The sequence below is a fragment of the Lepidochelys kempii genome, chromosome 22, assembly GCF_965140285.1.
Source record: "Lepidochelys kempii isolate rLepKem1 chromosome 22, rLepKem1.hap1, whole genome shotgun sequence".
In the NCBI taxonomy this organism is placed as follows: Eukaryota; Metazoa; Chordata; order Testudines; family Cheloniidae; genus Lepidochelys; species Lepidochelys kempii.
In genome coordinates this window covers 16,605,127-16,626,927 of record NC_136401.1, presented here as the reverse complement: position 1 = coordinate 16,626,927, position 21,801 = coordinate 16,605,127, and the positions used below count along the sequence as shown (strand labels likewise).

Here is a 21,801-nt window from a genome sequence, read left to right as displayed (position 1 = left end):
GGCTAGAGATCCCCCAAGCACAGGTCCCCCAGGCGCCCACCAAAAACTCCTCGCAGTCCACCAGGGTATTGGCTACGGTCCTGAGGGTTAACCCTTCAGCTGCAGGTACTTTGCCAGTTGGCTGGACTCACAGGAGGACAAGTTTAGTATCAGAGGTTAATCCCAGGGAAGCAGTGACTGACTGGGGGCAGAGCAGGGTGTGTGTGTGTGTCAGGGTCCTGCATCCATGGGGCACAGATATCCTGGCTGTCGGATAGGGCATATACCCCCTGCCCTGGCTCCCATTGGCCCTGGAGCTGAAGAGCTCCATGACTTGGAGTCGGCCTCAATGCAACTAACATGGACCTCATTCAAAGGAAACCAATCCCGTGGGCTTGATGGGAAAGAGCTTTGAAATGTACGATAAAAGGATTTAATTTGCTCTACCTTCCAACCTAATTAAACTTGAAAACTAGCTAATTGGTACTTTGTACTTACAGCTCCGGCAGTGATGAAAGTGGAAGATAATTGGAATGGAGGAAGGAAAAAATCCAGGGGAGGGGGAAAAAGGGGCCTGCTGGAGCCTGGTCCCCTGGGGAAGGGATGCAGCTCACAGCAGAGCATATGCCTTCCTTGGAAATGGGGTGGAGACCTGCCCAGTGGTGTGTGCGTCTCATTACAAGGGGCAGTGGCCCTGGTGGATGCACCATGTAGTTATCTCCTCCCTGCAGAGGTGCAAAGTGTGATCTGATTTATATCCTCAGCACCTGAGCCTGTCACATGCATGAGACATGGGCCAATAATGCCAGCCCTGTCTATGGGGTGGGACCCAGGGCAATCACCCCAAGGACACACAGAAAGTTTGTGGCAGAACAGAGAACTGAACACGGATTTTCCAAATCCTAAATGACTGGCCTAACCCCAAGGACAACCTTCCGCTAGCTGGGATGTTAACACTATCAGCTCTGCAGAGCCTTCCAGCCCCAAAGCACTTGTGGCTTACTCACAGCTTGAGAGCATTCAGATTCTGCCCATCTCACATAAGGGAAGACGCTCTGTGCTAGTCAGTGGAATTCCCCCTGTAGGGCAGATGGAATAATAATGGTATATTGTATGTGCTGTGGGCTCCAGGGGCTCCAGCAACCGGGAGCCCGGGGCTCTTTAAAGCGCCAGCCTGGGGAAGCCAGTCAGGTCCGGCATGGCGTACTGGCTCTTGCCGGTATGCCATACCAGACCGGCTTACTTTCACCTCTGCCCTCCACTGATGAAAAGCAGCTACCTCTGCGGTGGAAGAAACCAGCTACTTAACAGCCCCCAGGAACAATGCAGCTTAGGACAGGAAGTGAAGCAGAATGTTGTGCCCTGTTGAAATTGCAGGGAGAATGTAACTTCTCACATTGGACGGTATCTGTATCACTGGAATTAACATACTTAGACTTGGATGGGTTTGATTTTTGTGGCAAACGTCGATTTCACTGCATATACACAAACTGACAAAAAATATTTCCATCAATAACATTTGAAATTGACAGATAGGCAAAGTAAGGAAAATGCTGCTTGAGGAACTTGTTAGAGTTTGATTTGAGGCTATTTACTTTGCTTAGTTTGGCAAGTGATGTTAACAATTTGTGTTTTAGTAGTTATAAAGTTTTAACTTGTTGAAATCAGCATCTACTGACCTTCGCTGCTTTCTGACCCCTGCCCATAATTTAGTCCAACTGTGAAAATTTAAGTGGATAAAACTAAAAAAAAAAATGCTTATAAATAGACATTGCTGTTATCTGTCAAATTCTGCCACACCTAAACACATCCATTCCAGGGGCTCTTCAATGGCCACGTGTAGTCAGCACCCTGGATTCATATCCCCTCCACAAGAAAATCTATCCAGCACACTCCCTACGTGGAGCACTGGGGTTCAGTGCTGACTCGGATGGAAAAGCCTCCCCCATTGATTAGTCACCCCCATGCTCTGGGTACTCTGCCAGTTGCTTAGCTGTGAGGTTGACACCCTGCCATCCCATGCCCGAAGACCCATCCCATTGCTAGCGCAAAGCCAACTCTGACAGATCTCTGAAAGCAACACATCTGTGTGAATCCCACTCCCAGACTGCTGCACTAAGGAGCAAATGGGGTCTGCATGGGATTCACAGAGATGTCCCCTCTCCCCAGTTATTGCCAGCGATCAGTCCCTGTGGCACACGGCAAAGAACAAACACACTTATCACATCAGTGCAAAGGGTTCTGAATGTCAGCACTAGACATCACAGCAAGCACGGAAAAGGCTCAGCGAGCCAACATGCTACCCCACCCTCAATTTCCCCGCTGTTCTTCCATCCCTTTACATGCTTTGATGCTAACCTGGGCCTTTATTCTACCTGGCAAGGCACCCCCGCATCTCCATCAGCTGGTATCTCGCCTGGCCTCCGCAGGCCCCTCTTTAAAAACTCTGAGCCAGGCCGCAGGATACTGCAGTCATCACAAGGCAAAGGCCCGGCTCTCATCCTCCTGAGCGGTGTCACTTCAGCTCCTCTCCCTCCCCCGCTTTCCCTCTCCATACACCACCTTACCTCATAAATAACATTTCTGCCTTGAGACAGCTCACTTACTGCCATGCTCAAACAGACAGCTGATGCAATGGGATATGATCTCCAGGACTGCATTAGAGATTGTGGCAGGGACAACGATTGTAAAGAATCTTCCAGTCACTTCGGCTGGGGCATACCCATGATGAATTGGCCCCAAATGGCTCTCTTGATGTCAGGTAGCGAGTGGGGAACATCAGCTTCCTGCTACAGCTGTAAATCAGGCTCTTTGTATGGAAAGGGCTTGCGGGGGTGGGGAATAAATAAATAAATAGAGCCAAGTGGATGTCCTGGAGCCAGCACAGGAGTTCATGACAACGGAGGGGGCGATGCAGCCCTCAAATTTGCAGGGGAGAGAGAGAGAGGACAATGAGAAAAGAAAGCCAGAGGAAGAGGACAGGAAATGACAGTGGGATGAGGGAAATGCAGGAGCTCCAGAATGAGGGTGATGGTAATGAATAGCTCCACCCCTCAGGCCCTTTCTCCCACAAGGGTGAACCTCGTCTGGGCAGGAGACAGAGCTGCCTTGGGAGCAGGTTCCAGACAGCAGAACGAACTCCCCCAGGATCATCAGACCTCACCCCTCCTCCTTCACACCCAGTGCCAGGTGCACTGCTCCCACCCACCTCTTCTGACAAAAGCACAGAACTGCGTGGGCATTTACAAATCTCAGCAGCAACCCTACCAAAACACACCAGTCCACCGCACACGCAGAGGGGCGGATGGCCAAGAACATGCTGCACGTGACAGACGTCAGTCGTGTCGCTGAATGCATGGCTGGGAGGGGATTGGATTTGATGGGGGCCGGATCAGAACCAGCACAGACTAGACCAAGAAGGAAAGAATGAAGGGAGTAGGTGAGTGGGAGATGCAGGCTTGGCTAGACAGGCCAAGAGGGGAAAGGACAGGAAAAAGAGGGATAAAGAGAGGGAGGCTGTCTCCTATTTCCCCCTTCCCTGTTTTCTCTTTCATCGGCTTCTCTCTCTCCACATCTTCAGCCTTTCACTTTCCTGCTCTCCCCTTCTCTGCCTCTGAGCGGCCGTGGCTTAGCACAAGGTGGCCCTTCCCGTGTCTGGTCCCTGCCCTTATCAATCTCACTTTGAAGAAGCTGCTCACTTGGGGGCATCTTAATGAACCCGCTGAGTGTTGTAGTCCATCTGCCTGCCGGACTGTCTGTCTAACTGCATTAGCTGGGCTGAGTGAGGAAGGGATCTCAACGGCAGCCCAAGCTCCTCCTCTGCCTTGTAGAACTGGAGTACTGTGGGTTAGGGCTCAGAAGCACAGCATGGTATGGAGGGCCCAGGAGTGGACTTGCAGAGGCCGTGGGTTAATATTGGGGTTCACTGGGAAAGCTGTGGGGGTCCAGGGCTGGTCAGGGTTGCAGTGCATGGGCAGCTGAGTGGGGGTGGAAATCAGCCTTGGACCGAGAAGAACTTTTGAAAATTAAGAATGCAAAACCCCTTGCTCCGTGTCACGCTAGAATTGCTTAAAACTCCCCCCAAAGTTTGCATGAAGCATTTGGCAGCGAGGCAAGTAATGGGAAGCCCGATGGGGCTAAACAAACAGCTCAGCCTTATCTGAGTGGCTAAAGGCTGCTGGGAGCTCTTCGTTCCTGCTGGAGACTGAATTAATGTGAACAATTAGAATTAAGGATGAAAGGAAAAGAAAAAAAAAGTTTTTGGTGCCATTTGCCTCCTTTAGTTTGTTCTTGTATTCCATTCTTCCCCAGCGCCCTGCTCCCTCCTGGAGCTGGGAACATGGTGAGGAGCCACCTAACCCCCGGCCCTCCTTGCAAGTGGATTAAAATAGCTATGTATTAATAATGAATCCATTGCACTCGCACTGTTGTGTATGTCTGGGGTTCTTAAAGCTCTTCCCCAATGCAGGTAAGTATTATTATCCCCATTTCGCAGATGGAGAAAGCAACACACTAAAAGATGCAACTTTCCACTCGCTGGCAGATCCAGGAATAGAACCCGGGAGTTCTGGCTCCCATGTGGCTCTTTGGAGCTGTGGACCATGAGGCCTTCAGCTGTAGGTCGTGATTCCACGAATGAAAAAGGAAAGAGATAAAGGACTGAAAGGTTGGAGACCATTGGTTCCCAGTCAGTTCACTCTGGCGTCAGGATCCTAATGAACCAAACAAAACACACTGTGAAATTAGGAACCCTAACAGTCCAATCAGAACCCCAAGGCGGATCAGGAATCTGGAATGAACCAATCACAGAACTTGGTGAGATGGGGAACTCTAGAGAAACAAACCAAAAACTACATGAGATCAAGACTCTAGTTAACGAATCAGAATACTTGGTGAGAGCAGGACTCCTAACGAACCAATCATAACCCTGAATGCGGTCATGACTCTGTATGGAGCCAATCGGAGCTGTGAGTGAGATGACGATACGGCACCAAAGCAAACCAAAACACTTAATGCGATCAAGACCTTCTGTAATTAACCAGTCATGATGCTCAATTAGCTCATGTCCGCCAATCTTACTCAGTCGACTGTTCACTAAGAATGCGCACAATCTCCAGTGGACAGAGAGAATCCCCTTTCGATGGACAAATTGAAGGGGATGTCATGTGAGGGCTCCTGTCCTCAGCACAGCCCCCGCCAGCCACGAAACACACCCAAGTACAAAAAAACCACAGGGCCAGGGCCAATGTCTCCATTTACAGCGACAGAGGCCTGGCTCAGATTTATGGCCCTGTCTGTGTGAGCAGCCCTAGTATCATTTCCAACCACAAGCTCAAACTGAGCAAGCCACCCCCACGTATCGTGCCCCCTGGGTTAAATAATGCAAGTGAGACGTAAATAGTAAATATTAGCAGAGGGAGAGTGAGGGCTTTGGAGGGTGGACAGAGAGGTTCCCAGGTGTGATTTGGAAAGGGGTGAGAAGCTGTAGAGACTCAGATAGTGGCGGATTAGCCAATGGGTCAACGGGCCCGTGCCCAGGGGTCCCAGCCAACTGGGGGGCCCTGGAAAAATGGGCACCCCTACGCCCTGACCCTGCTCCGTGGCAGAAACACCGGGGAGGGGGAAAGCCCCAGCGCCCAGGCCCCTGCTGCGACTCCAGGACTGGAGGAGCTCTAGGTCTCAGGGCTGGAGGAGCTCTCACTCCCTGCTGCAGCCCCTAGGCCGTGGACAGGGGACAGAGCTTCTCTGATCTTGGGGCTGCAATGTGGGGGAGAGAAAGGAGCAAACGGGTTGCAGGCCGCAGTGGGGTGGTGGTGGAATGGGGCAGAACTGTGGATGGACCAGGGGCGGGGCCGCAGGGGGAAGGTGCAAAATTGTAGGGGGTGTAGCAGTGGGTGTAGCAGGGTTGCAGGAGGAAGGAGCAGAACAGGGGCAGGAATGCCGGCGGAGGGGATGGGGAGAGGACCCCCCCCCACTTGCTCTGGTCCAAGGACCCAGGAAACCTTAATCCACCTCTGGACACACAGGCGCGTGTTCCAGAGCTCAGAAGCTGTAGAGGAGAAGGCTCTCCCACCTACAGTCAGGGGATTGCAGAAGGCTGGTACTAAATGGGCAGAGGGAGGGAGGGAGAAGAAAGGGACAAGATTTATGAAGTTGGCTGGAGCAAGTCTAAGCTGGGGATAAGCCCTGATCTTAGCCATCGGAGCACTGGTTTGAGGAGCCGGGGGTGACATTCTGCGCTATGGCAGCGAGGTAGATCTCTGTTGGTCTCAGCAGGATTGTTTCAGATTTGCAGCGGCGTAAGCCGGGGGGTGGGGGATTTGCTCCAAGTGGAGCCATTTCGAATGGGACTTGAATTGACCGGGAGCCAGCGGTGGCATTAGGAGGGCAGTGCTGGCTTGCTGTGGAGTTCTGCGGGTGCTGGGCTCTGGAGGGCTGAGACACGGGGAGGCGGTCGGGAAGGGGGCTGCATTAACTCACCACTAGAGGAGAGGAAGGTGTGAGTGAAGATTCAAAGGCGGCACAGCTAAGGAACTGGCAAGTCCAGGTAAAAATAGGTCTTGAGCTTGCTTTTAAACTCATGTGGTGGGACTGGCTAATTTGGGGCTCTTACCTCCATAGCCCAGAAGCACAGCACCAGTCCAGAGCATGGCAGGGTCTAGCTCTTGTTCGCAAAGGGTTAACAGAAGGCTATGCCTAAGGAGAGGCGATGGAGACGGGGAGTTTGGCTAAGCAGGCAGGGCCAAGGCTGGGGCAAAGGCTGGGTTGTGAAAATGAATCCGAGGCTTTACAGGGATCCAGAGCACCCATGGGAGAAGAGGAAGGATGGAGAGTGCTAGAATGATGGACCCTCCTTACCGCCCTGCCCAAGTTAACCAGCAGGGAGGTGAGAGAACTCGCCAGTGAGCAGGGCATCAGGAAGGGACAAGCACCGTCCATCTGCACTGTACACAAGCCAGCAAGAGCTGAGGTTCTACGCTGCATCTGCAAGACGGGCAGTGGGCCAGATGCTCAGCTGGCACAAATCCTAGCTAGCCTAGCTCCACTGATTTCCCCACTGGCACCTTGCTGGGTCAGTGGTTCAGGGCCGAGTCAAGCCAGGGTGCCAGCTGCTGAACAACCAATGCAGCCTGAACAACCAATGCAGCCTGTGGGTCTGACCTCCCCTGCCTTGCACGGTCAGCGTGAGCCACAGTGCTCTCCGGCCCTTTGCACTGGTGTAAACGACAGCGCACAGCGCAGGGCAATGGCAAACGAGACCCAGAGAGCCTCTCCTTAACGGGCTGACCGAGCCCTGTCTTGCTTCGCTCCCAACCAGAGCTCAGGGCTGCAGGCGAGAATGCGTGCGAAGGCATTTCACAGCGCAGAGAATCAGCCACCAGGCTGCCACAAATCAATGCTCCAGGCCCAGTCCCGAGCCTGCCGCACAGAGTTAACCCCACAGTGCCCAGCACGTGTTCAGAACCCTACAGGGCCGCCCAGCTCTGACGCTTGTGCAAACAGCGGGGGGCCGGAACCATGGAGCGAGGGGCAGCTGTGAGAAATCTCTGAATGCAGGAGATGGCTGACGGGGCGCTGCGGGTCTTTCTGAGCCAGAGAAGTCTCTGGACCCGATTCTCTGGGGCCTTGCAGCTCAGGTCATCTTGTGTGCAAAGGTGGTGGTGGTGGGTGGGGTGAAATGCTCTAGCCACGGGAATGAGCAGAGATTCCTGATCCCATATCCGTTGATACCCCTTCGACCCAGGTATAAATGACTCCGCTGGGTGCAGGGTATGGGGACAAGCAGGCCCTATATTTCCTCAAATGAAGAGGGGGAAGAGAGCGAAAGGGTTAATAACCTGCAGAGCTGGGGATACAGCCAGAACAGAGACGAGGCAGAGCTGTTATTCCTGCAACGGGCTCGGAGGAACTATATAAATAAGGAGGAAATTTAAAAGCAAGCCCAGGCTACTCGATGAGGCTGCTTGTTTATGTAACAGTCACTTCCACAGCTGCCAGCCTTGCGGAGCGGGTACGGCCACCACTGTGCAGGAGGCTGCTCCCAGCTCCGCCTGTGTTGTTGGTCTGCCGCGCTACGCCCCACCCGAGGCATTCAGCAGAAATCCTCATCTCACCCTGAGCCCAACCACTCTGTGCAACAGAGACGCATGGACATCCCCCCTACATCCAGCCCCGTGAGCACGCTTGAAGTACTGGGACCACACTGCTCAGGTTCACAACGGACAGGTACAGGGAGCTATTTTCCAGGGTTTGCTGTGGTCACTGCCCCAGCGTGAGCCCCAGCCTGGCCTCATTTGGTGCAATTTGGTCACTGAATCAGAGCAATCCCCTACCAGCCAGCACCCGGGGGCTGATCAAGTCCCAGAGGAAAGCATGTCCTGGCACCCAGCCCACAGGGTACTGATTGCATTTCCCTTCCGCGGCCGCATGCCCTCCCAAACCTGTTTGCCTCGCTCTGTGTTCACTAGCCCTAACCAGCACTGTGAAAACAACTCAAGAGGGCAGTGGAGAGCCGGGAGCATGGCGAACGGGGGGCAGACCCCTCCCCTGGGCTCCTGCTTTGAAGAGAAAACCCATCTGCCAATGGATACGCCCAGGTGTTTGATATTAGCTGAGATTTCATGCACATTCTATCCTGGGCAATTGCTTTGCCATCCAGCTCAGGTAATGGCAGGAGGTACCAGTGGAAACTCATCTCTGGCCGCTAATGACCTTCCTCCCCCTCTTCCCCAGCATAGGAGCCATCAGTGGTTAAGTAGCTGCTGGACTGTGAGAGTCTCATCTCCTCTGGAATGCAGTTTGACCCATGGCGACCTCCTATTGCAATTCCTCTTTGAGTCTCCTCCAGCAGCCGCTAATAAGGATGGAGTTTAAGGCTGGGTAATCGCAAGGGGAGCAGAAAGTTAACCCAGCAAGGCCTGGTGGAAACCCTGACTGATCTTTGGAGAACAACCTTGGCAGGGAGAGATCACCAAGTACTTTGCAAAAAAAGCCTCTCCTTTAGGGGTGGTTTTGCCCATGCTAGAAAAAGCAGCCACTTCTGGTGGGGAGTACGGCAGCTGTTTGACAGCGCACGTCAACACCAGGCAACAGTCCAGGGTGGGAAACAAAGAGCTCTTTATGCATTTTAAAGTGCAAGGGGGATTTAGCAAGGAAGCCAGGGCAGTGATGACAGGGCTAGATCCTCTGCTGGTGGAAACTGGCACGATTCCACTGCTTTCAGTGCAGCTAGGCCGACCTACTCCAGTGCAGCCCCCTTCAATTAGGCTGGATTGCCCTCACTGGACTCACACACACACACACACACTCAAGTACATCAATCACAACACAATGCAGAGAGGCCTGAATCACAACATTTGGATCTAGATCCAGATTCCAAATTCTCCACGTTTGTGGGTGTTTGGCTCTGGGGCTTCTGCTTGGGTCCATCTCTCCACACAACCATCCGTCACACAATGCCCCAAGAAAGCCTTGTGGCAACCCAACCACTCCCCTGGAGAACCACATGGCGCCTCTGCAGCCGGACAGTACAAAGGCCAGGCCAGAAACCTTTTCATTTGCTCCAGATCCCAGTCCTTGAGGTGGCAGCAGCAGCAGGGTTCGTGCTGGCATGGGGGATGTAGATATCGCTGCCAGGGACAAAGGCTGCAGCTTCACTTGGTCACCGTTGTGTGTAGTTGGCATCCCCAGCCCCCAGAGCTCACAGGCAGGGCATTTCTTTGCCAAGCCAATAAATGCATACCTGCAGGGTCAGCCCAGGTGCAAGGAGCAGACAAGGCCTCCAGGGGACTTCTGCCGCTCCACCGTGGTCCTATTTCTTCAGCAAAGAGAGTGGGCTGGGACCTACCCAAGGCTTGGCTGTGCTGGGGAGTGCACAGGTATTTTGGGGTGTGGCTGGGGTCATCCTAGGCTTGGGTGGTGCCTGAGGGGGACCATGCTCAGGTGCGGCCAGGGTAGATAGACTCTGGGGATTAAGCTAGGGGTTTGCAAGGCTACATTGGAATGAATCCATATGTCAGGTTAGGGTCGGCCAGGGAGCTACTCAGTGGGTCCAAGGCTGAGATTAGGGAGCTGTGGGAAGTTCTCTAAAATGTACCCCGGGGGTCAGTCCACAGGTCTGGGCCCCCCATCAGCCTCCTGCACACTGGGACTTGGCCAGACAAACCGCTCCCTCCCAGAGAGTGAATTTCCGAGGGGTGAGAGACATAAGGAGAAAAATGGAGACAGGCCTGGTACAAACCTGACAGTTAGTACCACAAGCCCCAGTGACGCCCCCAGCCCAGCTCTGGGAAAGAGGGGAGCAGACGTAGCCCCTCTTCTCTCTGCTCCAGTGTATCCATCCACTTCCAGTGCTCACCTCATTGGAGCATTTATACCGGCTCCTGCAATCCCACCTATTGCTCATTGGCCAGAGGCTGCTGCTTCCCAAGCAAGGCCAGCACCACAGAGCGTCCCCAGCGCAGCTCTGGGCAGGATGGGGCCTGGCGATGTCGCATGTTCCCCCCTCCCTCCCACTTCTTAATTTTGGTTCTGCTTCATTTCCTTCCAGCTTAGCGGAGAAATGAACAATCAAACCCTTTGCTAATTTATTTTTTCCTTCTGCACATTTTTGAGGAGGCAATGGCACTTGAAATTGCCTCTCCTGGAACTAAGGGGCCAGATCCTGACCTCCATTACACCAGCGTAAATCCAGAGGGACTCTAGGGATTTCAGTGCTCTTACTCCAGATTTATGTCATCGCAAGTGAGAGCAGAACCCAGCCCCCTAATCCGTCTCTAGCCGTTGATACTCTATGGATCCCCAGGAGAGTGCACGAGGGTCGTGCTATTACAGGCAGCCACCAAATGAATTTGGAGAGATAGGGATGCCACTGCTCCTGCTTAAACTCTTATCATTTGTTTTAATAGAGTTAATTTGCTTAACAACCTTCCAGCTGCACTCCTGGGGACATCTCACTCTCCACTCAGCCTGGGCCCAATCCATCCCATCAGCTTCCCCACAATTCCACGAGGGATGAGTCTGGCTCAGTGTCGCTGGGGAGGAGACAGGCCCTTGCCTGTGTTTGTCTGAAGACCCCATCCTCCTCTCGCTGGCATCAGTGACCTTCAGAGAGTTAGCCATGATGTAAGGGAGCAGAATCAGGCTCCAGGCAGTGCTTTAGGTTTGTACAGCACCTGACATAATAGGGTCCTGGTCCAGCAGCATTGAAAAACAGGCTTCCAAAGAGACTGGGAGATACTTCGCTTACCAGCCATTGCTGCAGCTGCTCTCTGCTGCATGCTCCTCACCCCGGATAAGCCTCACTGCTTCTCCACCAGTGCTCCATTTCCAGCAGCTTCCCAGACACCCAGGAGACCCTCCAGAGCCCAGACAAAAGAATCACTGGGTTGGAAGGGACCTCGAGAAGTCAATTAGTTCAACCCCCTGTGCTGAGCCAAGGCCAAGTAAACCTAGATCATCCCCGACAGGTGATTGTCTAAGCTGTTCTTAAAAAAACCTCCCATGATGGGGATTCCACAACCTCCTTTGGAAGCCTAGTCCAGAGCTTAACTCCCCTTAGAGTCTGAAAGATTTTCCTAATATCTAACATAAATCTCTCTTGCTGCAGATTAAGCCCATTACTTCTGGTCCTATCTTCAGTGGATACGGAGAAAAATTGATCACTGTCTTCTTTATAGCAGCCCTGAACATATTTGAAGACTGTTATCAGGTTCCACCGCTGTGTCTTCTTTTCTCAAGATGAAACATGCTCATGTTTGTTAAAATCTTGACTCACAGGTCAGGTTTTCTAAACCTTTTCTCCTGTGTGTTGTTCTCCTCTGGACACTCTCCAGTTTTTTCTGATGTCTGGCACGCAGAACTGGACACAGAACTCCAGCTGAGGGCTCGCGACAACCGAGCAGAGCAAGACAATTACCATCTATGTCTTACATACAACACTCCTATTAATACACCCCAGAATGATATTAGCCTTTTAGCAACTGCATCACAATGTTGACTCATGTTCAATTTGTGATCCACTATAACCCCCAGAGCCTTTTCAGCAGTATTACTGCCTAGCCAGGTATTCCCCATTTTCTAGCTGTGCATTTAATCTTTCCTTCCTAGGTGAAGCACTTTGCACTTGTATTTACTAAATTTCATCTTGTTGAAACGAGACCAATTCTCCAATTTGTCAAGGTTGTTTTGAATTCCAATCCTGTTATCCAAAGTGCTTGCAATCCCTCCCAGCTTGGTGTCACTTGCAAAATTTTGTAAGCATTCTCTCCACTCCATTATCCATGTCATTAATGGAAATATTGAATCGTACCAAACCCAGGACTGATGTGTGTGGGACCTCACTAGAAACACCCTCCCAGTCTGACAGCAAACCACTGATAACTACTCTTTGAGGACTAACTTACTAAAAATCAAGTTGTATCACATCTATCTCTTCCCCCCCATTCACAAGGCTAGTAACCTAAACTCAAAGAAGGAAATGAAGTTGCTTTGGCATTATTTGTTCTTCACAAATCCATGCTAGCTATGCCTTATAAACCTGTTATCCTCTAGGTTCTTATACATTGATAGTTTAATAATTTGATCCAGTACCTTTCCAGGTATCAAACTTAGGCTGTTCAGACTCCTCTCTGTTCCCCTTTTAAAGACAACTATTATGTTTGCCCTTCTCTAGTCTTCTGGGACCTCACCTGTTCTCCATGAATTCGTGAAGATAATTGCTAATGCATCTGAGATTGCTTCAGCTACACCTTTAAGTACCCTAGGGTGAACTTCATCAGGTCCCGCTGACTGGAATACAGCTAACTTATCTAACTATTCTTTAACCGGTTCTTTCCCTGCATTAGCTTGCATTCCTTTCCCCTTGTTGTTAGGATTAACTGTGTTAAGTATCTGGTCACTATTAACCTTTTCAGTGAAGACTGAAGCAAAAAAGGCATTAGACACCTCAACCTCCTTCCCCACTGGGTAGAGAACCCACACTCTCCTTTGTCTTTTTCTTGCTCCGAATGTATTTAAAGAACCTCTTCTTATTGCCTTTTATGGACCTGGTGAGATGTAACTCATTTTGGGCCTTAGCCTGTCTGATTTTGTTCCTACTTGCTTGCACTGTTCTTTTGTGTTCCTCCTTAGAACAACCTTATCACATCATCCCAGCAATCTCTGGGAGCGGGGCTGGGACACACCAGCCATCCTGGAAAGGGATTACATTTCTCCTCGCCCCCAGGAGTGTGGGTTGGCATCAGACGCTGCGTGTTCCAGGGAATCTCTAGTAAAGTTACTTCCAGGATCCTAGCGCTCTGGATGCTCCGGAGCGCCTTGGAATAAGAACAAAGCTGTGAGATATCCACATGGCCCTGGCCTGGATTTTGGTGTCACTGCCTTTCTTATTGCTTGTCATGTGCGCTGCTCCTGATCAATGGCTCTGAGGTTAAGAGCCACTTCCTCTAACCTCTGGAAGCATCCGAGCTCATGAACAGCAATGGCAGCTGCAACGTTTTCCTAGGCTTCCCCTGATACCCAAAGGGGTGCTTTGGTTGGGCTCTAGACCTCCAAACGCTCTGCCCTCCTTGCAAGGAAAAAGAACCATACCATGCACTCCCCTACCTTCTGTCTGAGGATCTTTGCAACACCCTTGGGGAACAGTCATTGCTATTGCCACCAGTGAGTCAATGAACCCTGCTGTAACTTCATATGCCAGAGGTAGATTTGGCCCACTATCACTATTTTACCAATGGGAAACTGAGGCACAGAGAGGCAGAATGATTTGTAGAAGGTCAATGGTAGAACCAGAAATAGAACCCAGGAGTCCTGACGCCTAGGCCTCTGACAATTACTACTAGACAACGATCCCCTTCCAGAATGGGGAACAGAACATAGGCATGTGCAAGGTCATGCCGCACAGGGGACGCCATTTTGTAGAGCACGTATTTCTGCATGTGGCCCACGGAAGTGCTCCGTAACTACCTTCTGGCCCTCAACACTGGAAAGGTTGGATTGTCTTAAGTGAGAGGTGACTTGAAGGTATAAGTGCCATAATGGGAAGAAAAGACGGGGTCCTACAAGGCTCTTTTATCTTGCAGAGAAAAGCAGAAGAAGAACCAGTGGCCACAAGTTAAGCTAGATAAATTCAAGTTAGAAACTAGGCACACATTTTTAACAGTGAGGGTGATTAACCACAGGAACAAACCACCAAGTTTCTCCCTCTTTTGATGTCTTCTGATCCAAACGGGCAGATATCCTTCAGCCAAACACAAGTTCTGCTTTAGTCAAACACGTGTCATTGGGCTTAGTACAGGGGTAACTGCAATGGCCTGTGCTTACAGGAGATCAGACTAGATGATCTAATTGTCCCTTCTGGCCTTAAACTCTATGACTCTAGTCCTCCGGGGTAATTACTAGACAATGCTCTTCTACCAGACCAGGGAAGAGAACCCAGGAGTCCTGATTTCCACCCCCTGTGCTCTAACCACTAATCAACATTCCCCTTCCCAGAGCCAAGGCCAGAAACCAGGGGGTAATTCCCTCAAAGCTCCGCTCTACCCATTAGACAACTCTCCCCCCACAGTCAATATCATTCCCTTCCCCACTGCATGTGGACGCTAAGGGAAGAAGCCTTGGCATTCTCTGTCTTTGGGAAAGCTGCCAAGTATGCAGCATCCCGGAGACGGGAGAGACCCCAGAAGACTCTATGGAGAGACCAGAAAGTGTAGCATTGCTCAGCGCATGTTCCCTGCAGCTTTGCGAGCCTGGGGAGTGCTTCCTCCCCGGGAGTTGGACTCCACTCACTCTCCCAGCCTCGTCTGCTCTGTTGCTCAGGTAACACTTTAAAGGCAGGTCCTCGTTGCAGTTTTTAGGTCAGATATAATTGGGAAGCTGTCGTGAGGAGCTATAAAACCTCAGTTAATATGCTGGAACTATCTAGTTAAATGCCAATTATAAAACCCTATAAGCTTCTCAACTCAAATATATTAATAACATAATTAAACATTTATTGCTTATGCAAATTAAAAATTAAGTTAATCGGACAGCAAGGAAACCCCAGGAAGTGACCATTTAACAAACTAATTTCTATTTAATTATCATTCCGCCCCGTTACAAAAGCCCCCCATGCCATTATTTTGGTCTGGTTTCTAATGCTGAATTGAGTGATTCAGACTCCACTCTGCTCCAGCTGTTGGGATCAATCTGACTGACCTACCTCTCCGGGGCCACTTGCACAGCTGGTAGCATCTGGATGGGCCCCACCCACTTCCCGCTTCCCCCCTTAGTGCCCTTCGCTGGGTGTGGCACTACCAGGATTTAGACCTCACATCCCACCTGTCTCAGTCTAATTATTGTGTAACTAGGCTCTATGGGCCTGCTTCTCTGCTGAGCACCCATGACTCCAGCGGAAGCCACTGGGACCTGCGGGTTCTCAGCTCCTTTGAGCATCGGCCATGGGTTTATATGCGGAGGAGGCAAAATACGCTCAGACTTTAGGGGGGACTGATGGGAACTTTGCAGCTCAGGCCCATCTGTAGCCAGAACAAGGGCTGCATACAGAGACAGGAAGCAGGTGGGCAGTGAACTCCCCCCCCCCCCGCATGCCTTTCAGAGGAAGGTCCCTCCTGTCTGGCTGTCACCCCCATAGGGGGTTGGGGAATCTGCCCCTGCCAGTCTTTAAATGGCCAAGTCCAATCAACCCTCTGCATTTCAAGGGAACAAAAAGCCATTTGGAAAGGGGAGGGGGGACAGGGAGTCCCAAGAAGCACCAGCGGCCAGCTGAGAAGCAATTTGTGCTGCATTCCATCCCCTGAGCCCTAATGGGAACCAGACACTTCAGGGGAAGAGATTTGCGACTGGAACCAAAGGCTGATTTTTACCTCTGGAAGGGCAAGTGGGAGGGGGCTTGAGCTCTCAAGCCAGAGATGGAGTCTCTTCACACTGAGGTGGCAGACTGGCATGTATCCCATGCCAATCTCCTGCGCCCTGCATGGCAGCCCTGGGTGCTGGATGGCCCCTGGAGCTGGGGTGCTCGCCTTCCCCTCTGGAGATCCAGGTTGAAGGCACTTGGGGCCTGGGAGTGTTGGGTTCAGTCTAGACCTGACTGGGGATTTGTCCATAGAATGCAAACCTCTCACACAGGTCAGAAGAGGTTTGAGGAAGTAGGGGTGCTACTTGCCAGGGCCCAGAGGCATTGGTTGGGGCTCAGGACTGGAACAGCAGGGGGTGCTAGTGGCAGGGTTGAGGGGCATCAGTAGAGTTGCATGGCAGTCCTGGCCTCTAGGCATCCCTCACTTTTTTGAACCCAGGTAGATTGACCAACAGAAGGGAACAAAGAAAGACCCTTCGGTGAGGAGGCCAGAGAAAGGGATTCAGAGCTAACCCAAGTGACACTATCGGGAGGACAGAAAGGTGGATGGGGTACCAAGAGCATGCCAGGGGTGGAATGCCCATGATCCTCAAAGCGATTTAGGCACCTAATGCCCACTGATCTGGGCCAACACTTCTCTGCAGCTCAAATTTCCCCTCTGCAAAGTGAGTGGATGGGCGCTCTCCAAGCTGCCAGGAGCATTCCTAGGCTTAGCTGCTGAATGTTTGTATGGCAGGTTAAGCTCCTGGGGTGAAAGGTGGCATGTCAGAGCAGCGGGCTGCAATTATCATTACTACAGTGAGGTAGCTGAAGGTACATTGTAGAAGCCAGCAGCTGGAGAGTGGGACAAAGCCTGGTGGTGGTAAATGAAGTGTTCTAAGTCCCCGGGGATGGAGCAATTCCTCAGGAGAGCAAAGCCTGTGGGGCCAGACCTGGGTGGAGAGACACCCCTCCTTCCCCTTGACAGGCGATCAGTTAAACCTGACAGGTGTGAAGTTGGCAATTTTCTTTTCAAAACTGCCAGATAAACAGGCTGGCAGGAATCAGAGGAGATGGAGAGGAACAGAGAGATAAGGCGAAATGGAAACATAAAAGATGGGAATGTCAAGCACATTGCACAGAGAGGCCAGTCATGGTTCAGAGGCGGAGAGGAAAGGAGCGAGAGTATTAACATCATTGCGCGTGCAGTCCCATGCTGCCAGCCAAACGTGCAGCAACAGAGCTAGGAAGGGGCTTGACTCACAGGCAGCTCCCCAGGGGGGTCCCCCAGGCCCTTGTCAATTGCACAGGAGGAGGCAAATTTGGATGCTATGGCTTGACATTTCCTCAGGAGGTTTACCTGCCACTGAACAGTCCCTCCCGGGCTGGTGAGTACAGGTCAGAGCCATGGTTTCATGGGGTGTGTGGGAGATGCCTATTTTGCACCCATGACATTGACAGGCACTTGTTTTTCACCCCCAAATTCTGCACTGAGTGGATGTGATAAAAGCCTGATCCAAAGCCCATGAAATCAGGGAAGAGTCACCCACTGATTTCAGTGGGATTTGGATCAGGCCCTGCGATTGCAAACTCTCTGGGGCACAGAACATGCCTCACTCTGCATTTGCATGGCTTGTCAGTGGAATCCAAAGTTAGCACATTCTGCACAGCCGCATCAGCTAAATGTCTTGAGCTAAAGGTGCAACCACATTAGTTGGTAGCAGTAGTAAGTTATTACCCTTTAGTAGACAGGTCACTAGAGAGTGGTGTGACACGCTGCACATTAGTGTATTACACTTGCAAAACTTGCAAAGCATCACGGATAATTATGGTGCTGTGTATGTGATTTTTCATACCTAATAAGTATTGCTCATCTGATTTGTGCACACTGATACACGTACAAATGCTTGGTTTGTGAGTGTAATGTGTGCAAAGTTTGCCAGAGACCTTTGGATGCCTGGCTTGTGAACATTTGGGCCCATGTGCTGTCTGTAATGTGACAGCCTGGGTTCTGATAGGGTTTGTTTTTTCTTGTAGTGGGTCATAAATGCTTCACGGCAATGAGAGCCGCTGCATGCTGGGACAGTGTGCTAGCTTCCCCCCTCCCCCCAACAAATACACACACTTTCTCCTGGCTCATCATAAACGTCACTAACGAAGGGAATTCCAGCCTGTGCAGGCCTCCTCAAGGAGCCACACTACCTCACAGTCTCAGTGCAGGGGCCCCTAGGCTGGATGGCATTTGCATAAAGCAATTTCCTATAACAAATACTTTCATACAAATCAAACTCTGCTTTGCAGATAATCTGAGAACGGAAAAAAAGTTAAATTCATCAAATCCATTTTTCACTACAAATAATTCACCCATTTCTGTTCTAGACTGATATTGGTCTCCCTTGACTCTGGATTAGCACTACAAGACTGATTGACCTGGTCTGACTGCATTTTCCCTGTTCTGATTTGACTCTGGACTAATTCTGGATTGTCTCTTCTCCTGACACGGGCCTACCTCTAGGGTGACCCTATTCTGGATTGATTAGATTACCACTGGATTCACCTTAGTCTGGATTGATTCTGGATGAGCTCTGGATCAATCCTGTTCTGGACTAGCTCTGGACTTGATGCTGGGCTAGCTCTTCCTGAAAATTTTAAACCTACATAGTGGTATTTTTGCTGGAAAAAATCCCAAAGCCTTTCACAAATGCACATGCAGACAAGATGCCCAAAGAATCACTTTTCTCCCCTCTGACAGGGGACTGCTAAGAAGGAATGCAGCAGCTATTCAGCAGGACAGAACAGAATGGGAAAACAAGGGGAATCCTGCATTGAGTGGAAACTGCCCCGGGAATGTAGGGAGGCAAAACTCAATCACCCACGCAGGAATTTGTAGCTCAACATCTGACTCTTTCCAGCTTCACCACAGGATCTTTAACCATAGCAAGGGTCAAGCTGACATGGCCGTGGAGTACCTCTGCATTGATCCTGTCTAAATCTGAGCTGACTGTGGTCTTTTCAGAGCATCCCTCACCATAAGATCTAAGCATCAGTCTAGCCCTGGGTTTACGCTGATCTAGATGGACTCTCTGCCAGTGGAATCAATCTCCAGCCTTTACTTTGCCTGAGTGCACTCTCCTATAGACATGGCTAAAGTCCTGGTAACTCTTCCAACACTAGATTTGCTGAGCCTGCAGCACCCTTGGATCCTGGGGGATCTACTTGATACTGAGGGTCGTCCGAGAGGTGAGGGTTAGGGACATCGTGGAGGAGAACTCCCTCCCCAGAGCTCCGATGCATCAAAACGACAGGCAGGTTCTCTGCTTGCACTGAGCAGAATTCCATACTTGCTAGGCAGCCCATCCGGGCCAAATTCAACGCGGGGGAAAAGGCAGGCAATGCCATCAAAGCCAACAGGGCTGGACGTGCTTACACCAGCTGTGAGTCTGGCTCATTCCCTTCAACGGGGTCGTGCACTGAAGCTGGCCAGGCAAAGCTAAAGCAGAGGCAACTTTGACAGGCCAGATTCTCCCCTCCCTGACCCCATTGTGACAGGGGTGTAACTCTACTGACTTCAGTGGGGTGACGCCTGATTTACTCTGACGGGAGGCTCATACCGCAGACAGGCCCCATCCACAGGGCTGTCCTGGTCGTGCTGAGGATACCATCCATCTACACCTTCAGGGCTGTTGCTCCAGGCCTAAAATTAAAGCAGAGATAAACATGCAAGCTCCCAGCCACAGCAGCTCCCGCACTCAGGTCAGCCTCTCCCAGCTGCTCCAGCACTCGCTTTGCTCCGTGGAGCAGTTCCAGGCCGCCTGCCTTCGCCCGGCTGCTGCAGAAGACAGAGACCTCTTAAGGAAGCACTGATGAAAGGAAACAGAACTCTGCCAGTGCTGGGCTTGGCAGCGCTGGCAGGAGGACAGGCTGTGCCTGGCAATGGCTAGGGAAGCTGAGCTGAGCAGAGAGCAGGGAGTGGCAAGGACCCCTCTGCGGGTGCAGTGAGCTCTGCAAGGCCTTTGCACGCAGCACTGAGTGCTTTTGATGGGCTGATGCCAGGGAAGCTTCTTTAATGGGCAGGGACTATACATGCAGCACAAGGCATGCAGTACAGGAATGAGAGGCATGCTTAGCTTCCTCCCCGGCCATCTGCTGCTGCACTGATGGGTTCGCTACCTCGACCTGGTGGGATCACTCTCTCCAGATGGGGGAATTCACGCTGCATGGCCATCCAGCCCTGGGCTCCCCAACCACGGGGCCATCAGTGCCACCCTGACCTTGCCCTGCAGGGATCACCCTGTCCCAGATGGCAGGGAGAACTCAGCCTGCGTGGATATTTGGCTCCCAGCAGCACAGAACTCATGCAGCTTGGCCTAGAGCAGGGGTAGGCAACCTATGGCACGCATGCCAAAGGCGGCACGCGAGCTGATTTTCAGTGGCACCCACACTGCCTGGGTCCTGGCCACCGGCCCGGGGGGCTCTGCATTTTCATTTAATTTTAAATGACGCTTCTTAAACATTTTAAAACCCTTATTTACTTTACATACAACAACCGTTTAGTTATATATTATAGACTTATAGAAAGCGACCTTCTAAAAACATTAAAATGTATCACTGGCATGCGAAGCCTGAAATTAGAGTGAATAAATGAAGACTTGACACACCACTTCTGAAAGGTTGCCGACCCCTGGCCTAGAGGAACCATCCCAGGGGAGGGAGAATTGATCGTTCGTTCCCATTCCTCTCTCAGCTCCACTGAGGTAAATCTGGAGTGACTCTATTGGCTCTAGATTTACACCAAGATCAGAATCCGTCCCTTGGCTTCTGCAGCCAGATCTAGCCTCCTTCACATCAGCTTGTTCGCTGGCTCCTCGCCTGCACTCTTGCCCACCAGCCGGGCTCTGAATGTAGCCCTCGCCACCAGCTGTGCCAGCCTATAGGTTGCAAAGATGTAGCTTTAGAAATAGAGCCAAGCTGCCCCACCTGCCTGCCATCTTTCCCCAGGCCGTGCGCGCACACACACAAAACTGGGATTCCACTCACCACCGTGTTTTTATTTTGTTCCAGAGAAACAAAACACTTCGGGCACCAGGAGGGAGCTCCGGCTTCTGTCATGCTCAGTTCCCTGCATCCCAAGCGGAGAAGCAGCCCCGCGTTATGGGCTTTATCCATCATCGCTCAACTGTAAGCCATGGCCTGGGAAAAGAGGGCAGCACTTCCCTAGCGCGGTCGCTGCAGGACCATGCAAAAGAGCAGCAGGCCCGCACCCTCTATCCCCGCCTTCTTTCCTGCTCACAGCCCAGTGTGTGCTCCCTTATCTCCCACTGAACTTAGCTGGCTTTGCTGAACCAGCTGTTAGGAATCCACTTATATATGCCGATGCCCCTGTACATCAGTGTATTAGTTTCTGTTGGTGCTGTTGACTTGCATGATTGCAACTGAAGTGATGCTGCTTTGCAGACATCTGCTGTTCCCAGGTGGGGGAAGGTCAGAGGAGAAGAGCTGCCAGACAATAGATATGGGCACTCGATTTGGGTGCTGGCACTGTCCAATGGCCTGCCTGCAGCGCTTGGGCCGCTTGCTGACCTTTTCCTTCCCGTGCACTTTTGCAAGATCACCGTAGGCCAAATCAGTCCGGACAGATTTCCCTAGCTGCCCTCAACTCACTTGGAGGTGATGTGAACCAACAGGACACCGACTGGCATTCAGAAGCACACATCGCTGCTCCTGCCACTGGGAGAGGAACCTATCAGTGCATCGACAGCTGGGAGATTATAGTTATTCTTTAATGCTTTCTTGAGCTGGCCTCTGATGCTGGAGGGCCCCTTTCTCCTGTGCCAGCCCCAGTGGGCTGCCTTGGATGGTCACTGGCAGCACAGTACATGCTGGACCTTCCCAGCCCTGATCCGGAGGGGTCATTGTCACCCGTACACGTGAGCCATCAATCAGAATTTAATTGCCACCGAAACCCTGATTAGTCTCAAACCACTAAGATT

At 51.5% G+C, this 21,801-nt stretch overlaps 1 protein-coding gene across 3 annotated transcripts in view; it reads right to left on the bottom strand.

Moving 5' to 3' along the window:
- NECTIN1 (nectin cell adhesion molecule 1) overlaps positions 1-21,801 on the bottom strand; it is a 153,862-nt gene that overhangs the window by 33,252 nt on the left and 98,809 nt on the right. The gene's annotated exons all lie outside the window — the stretch shown is intronic.